General features: G+C 44.2%; 1 protein-coding gene and 1 pseudogene across 3 annotated transcripts in view; one reads left to right on the forward strand and one right to left on the reverse strand.

Annotated features, from left to right (window-relative positions):
- Nucleotides 1–12,635, forward strand: part of JPT2 (Jupiter microtubule associated homolog 2) — a 29,683-nt gene extending 17,048 nt beyond the window's left edge. Inside the window, exon 6 of one of the 3 annotated variants that reach the window (XR_015807285.1) lies at nucleotides 11,164–12,635. The gene's annotated coding sequence lies outside the window, so the exon portion shown is untranslated. Of the gene's footprint in view, nucleotides 1–3,460; nucleotides 9,023–11,163 lie in introns of those variants that run through there. The other 2 variants (XR_015807286.1, XR_015807287.1) reach the window with 2 other exon arrangements.
- LOC148221935 (lysosomal dipeptide transporter MFSD1-like) lies at nucleotides 1,689–9,732 on the reverse strand (annotated as a pseudogene).
- Nucleotides 12,636–13,104: the final 469 nt, after the last annotated feature.

Raw genomic sequence — 13,104 nt, forward strand, 5'->3', positions numbered from 1 at the left:
ATTTCTTGCAGCATGTTGACCTCTGTGAATGCCACCCTTTCATTTTTATGACAAGCTCAACCAAAGTATGAGAGCCATGCAATTGCCTTTTTGAAAGCTCAGAGCTGAGCTCTGGTATCCCAGCTGCAGTTGTCCAGCAAAAATGGGGAAGACAGGCAAAGTGAAGGTGGCTTCCTGGTCCTGAAAAAAGCTGAGTAAGAGTAAGTGATCAGTGTGCTCAGTGGAGGTGAGCAGGTACTGTTCCAGGAAGGGTCATCATCTCCTTTACTGTTATGTCAGCTTCAAGTTTTATCCATCTGAAAGACAGGAGCCTGTCCAGAAGAACTCTGCCTGTGAGAGGCTCTAGTAGAGTCCTCCTACCCTGGAAATCGTCTTTGTGCAAGAGACCCAAAGGTCACCAAAATGTCCCCACATCTTCAGATTCTGTGACAGGGCTTTTATAAGCAAGTGCAAGGGTCTTTGTTTGATGGTTTCTATAAAACTCTCTAGCCAACAGAAGTTCTCCATATAAGCAATGAACACAGGAGAGGTACAGGAATGTTTCCCAGTGACACCCAGCAGAACAGGCAATGAGGCTTTGGTGCTACACCAAAGAGAACCTTGTTAATCATTGGCAGACTTTAAGAAAAGTACGTCACAACTCTTCTTCAAAACAGAAGAGTGACGTTTCTTTTCTAGTAATTTTGAGGTAGACTGTGGGATGTCAAACAGGAATGGCTAGCTTTTGAGTGAGCTTCTTCCATGAAGGAGCAAGTTCAGCACTTTGAGTGGTTATCCCAGCACTTGTTACAGCACCAACCCCCTTTGAGTTTAGCTGGTGCATCACATGACATAAACTAAGAAAGCTGATGGCTTCAGCAAACCAGTCTGAAGTCCGTGCTTTTAAGCCAGAGTATTAACACACAAATCAGTTCTGAGTAAGTATTTTCTTCTGTTCGTAAGTCTCCAACATTAGTTTACAGCCCTGCTGCATGTGGTTTTTCATAATTACAGCTGGAAATTCATAATGGGATTTTTCCTCTGAAAAAATCCAAGTGCAGGATTTCAGCACTGAAGAGTAGTACAGCAAGTAGAGGCCTGAGGATATTTTGAAGCCACAGTCTAACAGGAGTCTAATTTGCCAGCTGTAAAAATACTGATGAGGCCTAACATGGAGCACTGTGTGCAGTTTTGGCCTCCCTAGTACAAGACAGGTGTGATTTAGGGAATGCAGTGATGGCCACAAAGGTGATAAAGGGACTGGAACATCTGCCAGAAGGAGGAGCTGAGAGGGCTGGGACTGCTCAAGAAGGCTCTGGGAGATCTGACCAGTGTGCTCAAGTACCTGCTGGGAGGGTGCAAGGATGAGGGGGCCAGACTCTGCTCTGGACAGGAGATAATGGGCACAAGGGAAGCCACACAGAATTCCATGTGAACACAAGGACACACATTTTTCCTGTGAGGGGTGGTGAGACACTGGGACAGGTGGCTCAGAGAGGCTGCAGAGTCTCCATCCATGGAGATGTTCAAACACACTCTTTGTTCTGTGCTCAGTCTTCTGCTCCATGTTGATTCTTTGTTACTGAGCAAAGACTTCAGGCTTGCAGAGCCAGTGACTTCAACCTATGGCTGTGAAACCTGCTCAGCAGGACACCAGGGCAGCAGTAATTTGCCATCCTGATGTAGGAGTGTAGTCACAATACACCCAGCTACAGTTGAGAACTCACAGCAGCAAAGGAGTAAGTGATGCCCAGCCAGATGGTAGAGACCAGCAGAGGCACAGACGTGAATGCCAGGAGAGTGAAGACTGGCAGAGTCAGCATGGCACAGACATCAGCAAGGACACCTCTCAGTCCGGCGTAGTCCTGGTGAAGGGAATGAACAGAAAGCCTCTCCCAGGGGACCCTGCTTCCCATGGGTCCTAGTGGCACATGAGGCTGTGCAAAGAGGGCTGAGTGGAGTGGCAGTGACGTGGCATTTCCTGGCTGTTGGCAGTGTAGCAGAACAGCTGTTCTACCTCTTGCATACCCCCAAACTGAGACTGAAATGTAACTAGGTGTCCGGTACTCAAGCAAAATCCTAGGCTTTAACAACGGGAAAGGGAAAACATCATTATACTGAGACAATTACGGAAATAAGAAATGGAAGGTATTTCACAAAACAGGGCCTGATTCCGTGCAGATTGTCCTTTCCCATTTGCAAAGCCCAGTCCTTTCTGTTTGAGTCTCAGATTTCACAAAATACACAACCATGTACCATGGATTGATGCTACCATAGCACAATTACAGGACAGAGGTAAAAACAGGAGAATGTTACTTCTTGTAATTTAAGTCAGGTTAAGGTGCATCTTTCAGTTTGCAAGGATATAAAAGACTCCTTGTTCAGCCACAACAAAATTCTATGAGAGGCTCCAGTAAAGTCCTCCTATGCTGGAAATGGTCTTTGTTTGATGGTTTCTATAAAATTTGAGAGGTTTGAAGGGGCTGTAGTGGACATTTCAGAGAATCAGGAACAAATTATCAGTGAGTGCTTTGTGTTTTGGGTACTCACAATTAATATGCCAACTGCTGTGGAGAGAATGAGGGACCTGTCATACACTGCCCCAAAAATGTAAGCAGCTGCCTGCTGATTTTAACCAGAATATTTATCCTGGATAAACTTGCTAAAAATAAAATGAAGCAAAGAAAATAAAATAATTAGTATCCTTGATCTGATTATTTTGATAGAAAGTAAGTTTGAGCACAAGCATATGGGCCAGAAAGGTTTGAATGAGAGTACTTGTGAACAAGCTTGATTCTGTCTGGTTTGTAGTGCCAAGCCGTTGGTGGTTTACTTTTTTTTAAATTAGTGCACACCACAGAGGAGCTGGTATTTTCAGACACTTGAGACACTTCTGAAAGTGCAGAGTGAAACTACAGATAAAAGTGGAGCATGTGTTTCCTATATCAACACAGCTCACACCAGCAATGTGCCATTGCCTGTCCAAATCACATGGATGAAGTTTTGACATCCTCTTTTAAGAGGCTAAAAGCCTTATCAGTTCAAGGGATTGAATGCTGAGAGGCAGTACCATGGTTTAAAAATAATCCAGCAGCAAAGATCAGCATTTATATTGAACATCTGCATTTGAGAAATACTAGGAATTGTCCAGGAAATTCCTAGAAGGAGACCTGGTTACAGAAAAAAAAAACAGCAGAAAAAAATAACCAAGTCAAAACCAGCCTTTCAGCTGTGTTAGGGACATGCAGAAATTTCATGTAACTTCCTCAAATTCTTTATAGAATTGACAGTCATTCAGCTTAACAGCTTTCACAGTTTTATTTAAAGATCTTGTAGCAACTTACATTTGATTTGGCTATCTGTATGGCTACTTCCCATCAGTTGTCATGCTGATAACATTTCTTCCCTTCTGATTTCACAGTGGCCTCTTTCAAATCACCAGTGAAATACTATGAAAATAATTTTATTTCTTTTACTGCAGGCCTTACCTAATATAAAAGTTCATCCTCGTTGTGTGACAGAAGCTGCTGCATCATCCACAAAGGGGAACAAAGCAGCAAAACAAGTCCATGGCAGAGCCCCAGGACAGAAGCAGTAGTCTCAATTTAGATGGCCAGGTTGCTGTTTTCTTTTAAGCAAAGGCAGGTATTAAAAAGGACATCTGCAGCTTTCACCAGATACAAAGGCTTCCTCTTGTACAAAGCCAGGCTGAGCAAGCCCAGTTATATTCCAGACACAGCAGAATGCAGAAGCTGCAGGGCAGAGCTGCCCCAGGCCTGTGAAGTTGATACCCCACCCAGCTCAGGAGACACCCACTTCACTAGTCTGTCGCAAAGGTGAAATGTCTCTGGGGTGTTTTTTAAATAGAGTATTTCTTCCCCTTCTTCCAAATCCTTCTGATCCTTCTTTGGCAATGTTTGAAGCTTTAAATATTGGATGAATCATTTTCCTTTAAGGTAATTTTGCAGTCTTTCAGAAGTTTCTCTCATCTTTGAAGGGAAAGAAAGGTCAAAGAACCCCCAAACCTTTAGGTGTTAAAGGCGTGTTTCTCCACATTTCACGAGTGGAAGGAACAAGTTTATTACCCCTGTAGTTCCCAGTCCACCCAAAATCGAGGCCTGCAAGGCTCTGTTGGCTCATGTCAGTCAGTGGGTCACAGCCATAGAACAGTACCTGGTGTAAGACTCATTTGTAGAAGAACATGATGATGAGGACCAGGAGCCAGTAGGGAAGAGGAAGGTGCTGGATGTCCTGAATCTGCTGCAAAGATGAGATGTGCCCTCACTCCCCAGGAAAATAGCCTAGCTTCACACCAATGTCACTTTCTGAAAGCCACTGATGGGCACAAGAGATTTAAGAAACAATGGCAAGTAAAAGGGAAATGAAAGCCAGCTCATGCACCTCTAAGTGAAATTTGAGATGTTCTGACCCTAAAACATTCCTTCTTTAACACTATTCAGTAGAGAAAACAAAAAAGCTTTCTTATTTTTAGAAAGTTTCTGGCTGCAAGAGACTGTTTTGAGCAGGCTCTGTTAGGAATCCACTGCACATCCTGAAGTGAAACACAGCGGAAAGGTACAGTTTAAACGCGAATCACAACACAACTACAGAAACCAGTTGAGAGTGCTGTCATGAGAAGGAAGCCATCTAATAGATCAAAGTGACATAAAAATTGCAGACCAAAGTTGCTTGTAGCTCTTGTTCCTAGACAGAATGCAAGGCAGAATTGAAGATATGGGCTGGCAAGTGATAGTTCAGTACTGCCCAGATTAGCTATTTCCTATCCTGGATCCTGTGAGCCAGAAAGCAGTTCAGAGGGAGGCTAGTTTTGTGAACAGAATGCTCCTCTGAGCCACCTACAGTCAGAAAGTAACTAGCTTAGAAAGCTACTGCCATTCTGAGTGCTACCTGATCTCTCTGGAAGGCTCTAGGCAGAGAACTCTTGGCTGACGGTTCACAGATGCAATCTCCTCAGCACTGCTCTGCAGGATTGAACCGAGCAATGTGAATGCCCTCTCCTGGCGAGGACTGGCTCTTGTTGCTGCAGCCTTCCCTGTGCTCTGGTGGCAGTGCTCCTGCACCTGGGATTTCCAGGATAAAGATGGAAAAGTACCACTTTTTTAGATTCTTGCCGGATAGCACCATTGAAGCCCTGCTGCCCACTTTATCAAGTACACTGACTGTGAGGGCTGAAACAAACCCCAGCACACAAAGCAGGCTCCCTGGGATAAACAAGAGGTGAAATTCCTTGGAGTGGAGAGCACTGAATGACAAAACCCACTGCACGTAAAATGCTGAATTCTTCATGACTCTTAAGCCTGGATTCTCTTAAAGCAGAGTAGGACCCTTCACCTTGCACCGCCCTGTCACAATCCATGAGCTCCCACTGAGCTCCCACGGCTGCAAGACTGCCTGAGGCCAGTGAGACTAAAGCCACCTGAGTCTCTCGGGCAGAGCTCAGCTGGCCTGTGGCTAAAATGCTTCTGACCTGCAGCAGAACTTTGCAATAAACCCAAGGTAAAAGCAAGGTAGACACTGGGAAACTTCCCTGGTCCCCATAGCAGGGGAGGCTTATCACAGCTGTACAGGAAGCCACGCTGTACCTCTTAATTGGTGTGACCTGCTGCAGTTACCACAGCAGTCTGGCTTGTGAGTACAGGCAGCTCCAGAGTAGTGAGTCTGGTTATGCTGCCTATGCCAAAGCAAATTAGGCAGTGATCACCTACTGCAAACATCCTTCTCAGGAGTTCTGTACCCATTTTGTTTTCCAAAGAGCCAAAACAGTTTCTGAGATGAATGCACACTTTGTATGATGTATTGACCCCTTCATGGACTGCAGAAGTCACTCTGCTTGCAAATGCTGCCTGAGCACAAAACTAAATGTCAGACAGGATGTGACACCCCATGCCCACCACAGTTTTCTCTCTGAGAGCTGGAATCAGAGGACACAAATCAGTTCCAACTTCTGCATAACACTTCTCTGTAATCACTGAGTCTTTGTACACAAATAAGGTCCTGAAGCAAGTTTCCCTAATATCACCATTCCAGCACTCATGTGCCGTTTAACCCTTTCCTTCCACTTGAGACAGATTACATCTCACTGCACCAAAAAGAAGAGAGAAGCTCAAATCTTCTAAAATCTTCTAAAGCTACAAGCCCTAGAACAGATTCACACTATGAAATGTGCAATTCAGGTTCTGCTTCTCACAGTAATTTAAACATGTGGTTTCAATCAGCCATATGCAAGGCATCTTCTGCTAGGACCAGTACAGAAAGTGCTGCAGAATCAGCAGGTTCTGCTGCCCAAAGTACAGAATAACAAACACATTTCATTCCTGTCTCTTTCACTCTGAAGTTTCTATTCCATGGGAGTACTCCCAAATTAAGTACTGACTATCTGTAACTGCAGATGTCAAGAAAACAAAACTGTGAGGCTGACACTAGAAAGTTAGAGCAGGTTTTCTGGCATCAGTGCAGAAAACACCATTCATTTCGCACAGAAAGCAACAGGAAAAACTGGAAAACCATGTTCCACTTCCTGCTTACCTCACTACCTCTTTCAGGTTCTTTTAATCATTGGACAAAACAGGCTGGCCTGGGTCTAGAAAACACTGAAGAAATTCACCTCCCCAGAGTGTCCATTGCATTCCAAACTTTGTCTCAAACTGCTGAATGAAGAAGAAATTTGGGACACTCCAAAGACAGGAGAGAGACAGAGTCAATCCAAGTGCCAGTGCCAGTTCCTTCCCCTTGAACCAGAAGGCTGTGATAATGGTTCTGCACAACTTAAAGAAGAGAAAAATCCTCTCTTGAACAGACTGACTTGACCAAGAGCGTGGCACAGAAACAGCAGCTGTCTGAAGCTGGAGAGCTCCAGCTGGGAGATGCTTGACATTTGCAAAGAGGAGGCATGTGCCAGAGGAGGTATGTGCTAGCCTCGTAGTCCATTTTAAAAAGTAGGAAATCATGCAGGGGCATGGGAGGTGAACTTACCCCTCCTATAAGGCAAGCAAAATTAACTTCAAAGGCAGAGAAATCACAGGTCAGTCCCCACCCTTCAGAGAAGGACAAACTTGTCCTTAAACATTTCAGCACGTATTAAGCAAGGAACAGTGGTCTGCCAACAACACAAGTCACTGGGGAAGAGCAAGTGAAGCTGACTGGTAGGACAAGGGTCTAGAAGGTAAAAATTTATCATGACCCCTTGGTGAGATGTAAATCTGAAAATCTGAAAATATGTAAATCTAAATTCCTTACTAGTAAGTGACCCATTCCCCGAACCAAAGAGCAGTCTTCCTGTTAACATCATAAGGAGGAGGTATGGTGAGCCCTTGAACAGCAAGCCTAAAACAAAGATGGATGATCCCAGCACAGAGAGAAAAAACAAAAACATCAACTAGGAAGAAACAAAAAATGCACAAACCTCAACAGACATGCTGAAGTCAGGACAAAGGTATTCTGTGTCAGAAAGCTAAAGAACAACCTCAGAACACAGCAGTAAACCTCATCAATTTACTCTCCATTTTCAATTTTATAAAGACGTCTCTTTATAAAAGAACTTGGCAATCATCAAAATAATGATGATATTATCATGGTAGGAGGTTAGAGAGGCAGACTAAATGGCAGGGAACTCTCAAGAGGAGCCTGATTCTCTAAGTCTGACTCTGCCCTGAGCTCCATTGCAGGCTATGACCTAGAGGAGATAAATGATCTCCTCTGTGCCTCTCTCCTAAGACATTTACCTCTGTGATACAGAGTGAGAGGAATTAATCTAATTTTTATTTATGCCTCACCATATGTTACACATGAAGTGGAAGATTCCTATAAGGCTGGCAGCCCTGTCCCCGGCGAGGCTTCGCCTGACAGCCAGTCAGGCGAGGAACTTTCCATGATCGGGCTCTGAGCGACATCTCCCTCCCCCACACTTGCGCGTGGAACAAATGCCCGGATGCCTGGGAAGAATGGCTGGGAAATCGAGCTATAGGAGGAGCTTTAGCAGAAAAAAAGCACTTAGCCGCGCCACAACGAGAGCTATTATCCTTCGGGTTTCTTAGAGGGAGCAGGGGCTCACCTGTAGGGTCGGCTTGGTCCCCTCTCCCCCTCGCTTTTTCATCCAGGTGGTCCTGTTTCCTTGTCCGCACCTGTTTTGCTCTGCTTCACCATTTCCGTGAACCAGCTCATCGCCACGGCGACGTCCTGCTCCGCTGCCTCCCCAGCGGAGCGGGGCCGCCTCTGCCGCGTTTCCCGGGGCAGCCGCGGCCACCGCCGCCGCGATACCAGCCCGTGGCCGAGCCTGGAGCCGCGGCTTGCCCCCAACCATTCACAAGAGCTGCCCAAGGCTCGCTGCCGCTGTCGCTTTGAAAGCCGCGCCGAGCAGCCGCTGGAGCCACGCAGCTCGCTGTGGCTCTCAACGCACGCTCTCCGTTTGCTGTGCTGAGGCTGACAGAGCGCTAGGGTTCTTACGGTAATAGCGTCCCTGTGTTATAAGTATATATTATATTATTGGCTTTTCGCAAATATTAAAATGTATGCTATATGTACAATGTTGGAAAACTTTGCTGAATGAATATAGTTTCTTTTAGTTCTGCTATTAACAAAACTTAGAAAAGTAGAGTGATAAATATATTTTTTGGACTATAACATGGTGATGTAAAAAGCTTTTGTTCATGTAACTAACTCAGAGAATGGTAAAAAGATAATCAGGAAATTCTTCACATTCTTGGATTATCATTTCTGGATGAAGACAGGGGTGACGAACATCAGAACTCCAGGGAAAGGGTTTATTGATCTCTGTTGTCAGGGAGTGCACCGACAAAAAGGAACCACAAGGGGGAAAGAAAATAAAATTTAAAATGTTGATTTGCAGGTTGGAGGGGGTGATTTTGAATTATGCACGAAGGTCTATGGATATGCAACAGGTTGATGCATTCAAGGAAGTGTTCTCTGAGTTAAGGTGTGCTCTTGGCAGAATGCAAAGTGCCTGGCCGTTATAACCTCTTGCTTTATTGTCTCATATTGTCTTTTATTAAACTTTTAAAAAGTCTACTAGGAAACCAAATCTCGTTTTTCACACCTGTCTCTGTCACATCTGTGTCGGGGAGAGTGTATTTACTGCCATGCTGTGTCAATTCAGGTTAAGTCAGTGGTCAAAGGATGAATGTCTCAGTTGCTCAGCTGACCATTACACACCCACACACAGAGCTGTCGCAACCCTCCACACCTCTCTGGTGTTTCTACAGTGGGACCTTTCATCATCCCTTTGAATTATTTGAATGCATTGACAGGGCAGCCTGACATTCCACTTCAGTACAAGAATAAATTCACTGAATCCCAGAACTTACAGCAATTTCCCATTTTATCAATCAGGAATGCAGCCAGAATAACCACCACTGCATTTATAGGGAAAAACCAGAACAGAAATGTGCATCTCACTCCCTGGAAGCAGCTACCAAAACACCCATCCCCAAAGCTAGAGCAAAGTGACTCGTGTCCAAGCATAAATCACATACTTTGTATGAGTTGTTGTTGTTGTACTGAGTTGTTGTACTGAAGTAATTCCCAAGCCTTCCACACACTCCAGTGTGCCATTACACCTGGTGCTGTTATGGTGAGTTCCATTGGGGCAGGTCAAGTTCTGTACAAGTCACAAAGCCTTAATGAGGTGCAGATACAGACAAAAATTCATGTATGCCTTTAAAAATGAAGTTCTTCCCTACTAGATTTCTGTTTCTCCTGCTCAGTTCCCACGTCCATGACCAGTCAGCCATTAGGGAACATGTCTTCTCCCAGAAAGCCAGCCCTTGTCAAATGGAAAATGACTGGCCACTGGCACAGCACAGTTTCCCTTTCCCTTCCTGTGGCAGTAGCAGCAGGAGCTCAGCATTTTTATGCACATTTCAGTCCAAAATTAAAGCCAGGAGACTTAACCATCAGCTTTATCTAATCCCTTAGCGTCTTGGCTATAGTTCACCTTGATCTGACTCCTCATTCTATAGTATAAAGTCTTAAGCAACATGTAAATATGAAACTTAGTGTTAGTCTGTATTAATTCATAGTTCTAAAGCATTTGCTGAAGAGTAGGAAACTGATAGACCTGGCATGATTTAATAACTTTGTTTTGCTACTGTTGTGGTTTGATGCTGGCCAAACGCCAGGCACCCATGAAAGTTGCTCACTCACCCTCCCATGCCCCAACTGGGCAGAGGAGAGAAAAAGTTAATGAAGGCTTCATGAGTTTAGATAAGGACCGGGAAAAATACCCTAAACAGGCTGAACTTAGAGGTACAAATTGAATTTATTACTAACATGTTTTGGTTTGAAAGACAGGTATTTTGCTAAGGAAAGGCAAGAGCCCTTTTTCCGAGATGCAGAGTGCAACCCCCTTCTTTTTAATTATTATCATTTTAAATTAGACGCTTTTAAGTAGAAGATCTGGGGATAGGAATAACAGTTTTTTACTGATATTTAACAGAGCAAAACAGCAGAAACAGTAACAGCTATAAAAACTGATAACAAAACAGAACAGTGTAGCTCGGTTTCAGTCCCTTTTTGGTTACAGGTTTTCTTTTCTTGCGCTCAGTTACCGGTGCTGGGGGCAGGACAGGTCCTGCGCAGTTGAAGAGGGCTGGGTGATGGCGGCAGCGGCCCAGGGGTGAGAGGGATGGGGAGGCGACTCCCCCTCACGGTGCTGCCCGAACCCCAAGTAAAACACAAACTAACAGAGTGTCAGTTTATGCGGTGCTTTATTTAGGGCCCGGGGACCTGCGGACTCGCGTCCCAAGTCAGGATCCCACTGGTTCCCTTTTTAGAGGGTTTTTTATACCCTTTTTACAAATGGTTTATGTGCAGAAGTACACATTCTTCTATAGATACATTCACCTTGAAGGTAGCATTTTGCGTCATAAATCTTACATGGTTGCTTATCTTAGGACTATAGTGTTCTCCCCCTCAATCTCTCTCTTACGCCACTGCCCACCACCAGTACTTTATTTATGTTTATACTTTAACCTTATCACTAACAGTTCTGCATGCTCTTAGCACAGCACATGCCTAAGTTAGTTTCCCAGGGCCTACTCTGGGGACTGCAGTCTTCAAGCCTTAGCATTACTACTACTATTATGGTTTATACACTTTATATTCTAATATTTCTAATTTCTAATATAGGATTCTATATTTCTAATATAGGATTTCTAGTCCATACGGTAGCAACGGTGTCGGTCGTGGTGCTCAGCAAAATGTCCGGAGGTAGTAGGATGAAGTGGGAAGGCAGCAGAGCGATGTCCGATGGCAGGGAACGTGGATCTCGGCGCTGGGATGGCGGGGAAGATGTTAGATCGGAGCACGGGCTGTCTTCCTTTCACTCTACAAGCGAAGTGAGAGTGAGAGCGAGCCCAGGCCCCTGTCCTACCTTCCATTTTTTGGTTTCCCCCTATTCCCCACCCCCCTGCGAGAGAAAACTATAGCTACTAAGGTGTAGCCACAAATACTTTGCATAACAATGGGAAAAGTTCCACAGAAAGAAAAGGGAACAATTCAACCCCCAACATAACAAAATCAGATGAGGATAATGACTAGTAAAATAAGCCCTTAAAAACACCTTTTTCCCTCCAACCCCTCCCTCCTTCCCAGCAGCAGTGAAGGGAGAAAGGGCATGGGGGGTTTGTCAGTTCATCACTAGAGGTTTTCTTCCACTGCTCAGGGAGAGGAGTCCATCCTCTGTGAGACTGTGGGGTTCTTCCCAAAGGAGACAGTGAGATGGAGCTTCTGAACACAATCCATGGAAACCATCCTTGAAGAGACTCTTTGAAGAGGAGGATCCATGATGGCTTGTAAATCCTGGAGCATGTTTGTCAGAAGTTGGCTTACTCATGATTTGCCTTAGGTTCTACCTTGTAAGGCTATCTATGAGTTTGGTATTGTCTCCTGGCTATTGGGCCTCTTATATTCTGTCAAATCCCACTCATCTTAATAATTAACTTGAATTTATAAATGCTCAGTCATTCTGACTTTGATTTGAACTATTACCTGGTTCCTTCAGTTGTGTTTCCATAAATGTATCATCATAACATTTTGATTTGACTGTAAATTTATTGTAAAACAGTACCACTTTCCTTATTTTCTAGAGCTTTTGGAAGTCCTGGTTTTAGTCCTCTCATAAAAACTTATGCAGATAATTGTAATTTTAATGTAAGTTTTACAGGAAGCTCACTGAAAGTAGTATCAAGGCCGTCCTCCTGCCACAACCTTCTTGTGCTATTTTTTTTTCGGATTTCATAGATTCAATTTTCTATCTGAAAACAGGCAATCTCTCCTGGTATACGCTTCCTCTAGTTTATCTGGATTTCCTATCACCAAGCTCTTAGTCTCAGGGACTCCTCAAGTGTTCTGAACAGTCCTTTAACATTTAAATTATTGAAGCATATGTCATTGTTTGCATTCTGTTCCCAAGTGATTGCTTTGCGTGAGAGAAAACAGCAAGATTTGGTTTGTGACATGTTTTAAACCATTTTGAAATGAAAAATTCTCTTCAGTCATGAATAGGTTAAATTACAGTTGTAGTAAAGATAACATTTTCAGGCAGGAGAGGGATTTTGTCAGGTGTTTTACTTAATTTTGCAATAAAATGTGTGTTTCCTCTGAAAACAGAGGCATCAAGAGATCAAGACTATGTTGTCATTTAACATACTTTGCCATCTCCTAATGGCTTTGTGTTATTCTCACTGACCAGCTCATATCTCCTCTCAGCCTCACTGGGTCCCCAGGGGATATTCTGCTGCCAGATCTCTCTTCGCTGCTGCTGCTGTCAGAGGCTTGTTAGTGATATGTGCTGCTGACATCGGGGCTGGAAGGGAGGAAAATCCCAAAGCATGGAATGAATAGCAGGAAGGAGAAGTGTTCACAGTGGCAGGAAACCCCATGCTGGTGTGTGTTCGTGCACTTCAGTATCTGAGGACTGTTCTTTTTGTCCTGTAATACCCTGCTGCTGTGAGAGCTCTCTTTCCTATAATTAATAAATCCCCTTCCCTGGCATTGCTGCTCTGTTTTCTGTAGCTCATCCCAGCTAGCTTAGAGACTGTCCCTCCCATGGGTTCAGCACAGACATAAACTCACTATGGATTTACTATG

This window comes from Sturnus vulgaris, chromosome 16, assembly GCF_052056855.1.
Source record: "Sturnus vulgaris isolate bStuVul1 chromosome 16, bStuVul1.hap1, whole genome shotgun sequence".
NCBI lineage: Eukaryota > Metazoa > Chordata > Aves > Passeriformes > Sturnidae > Sturnus > Sturnus vulgaris.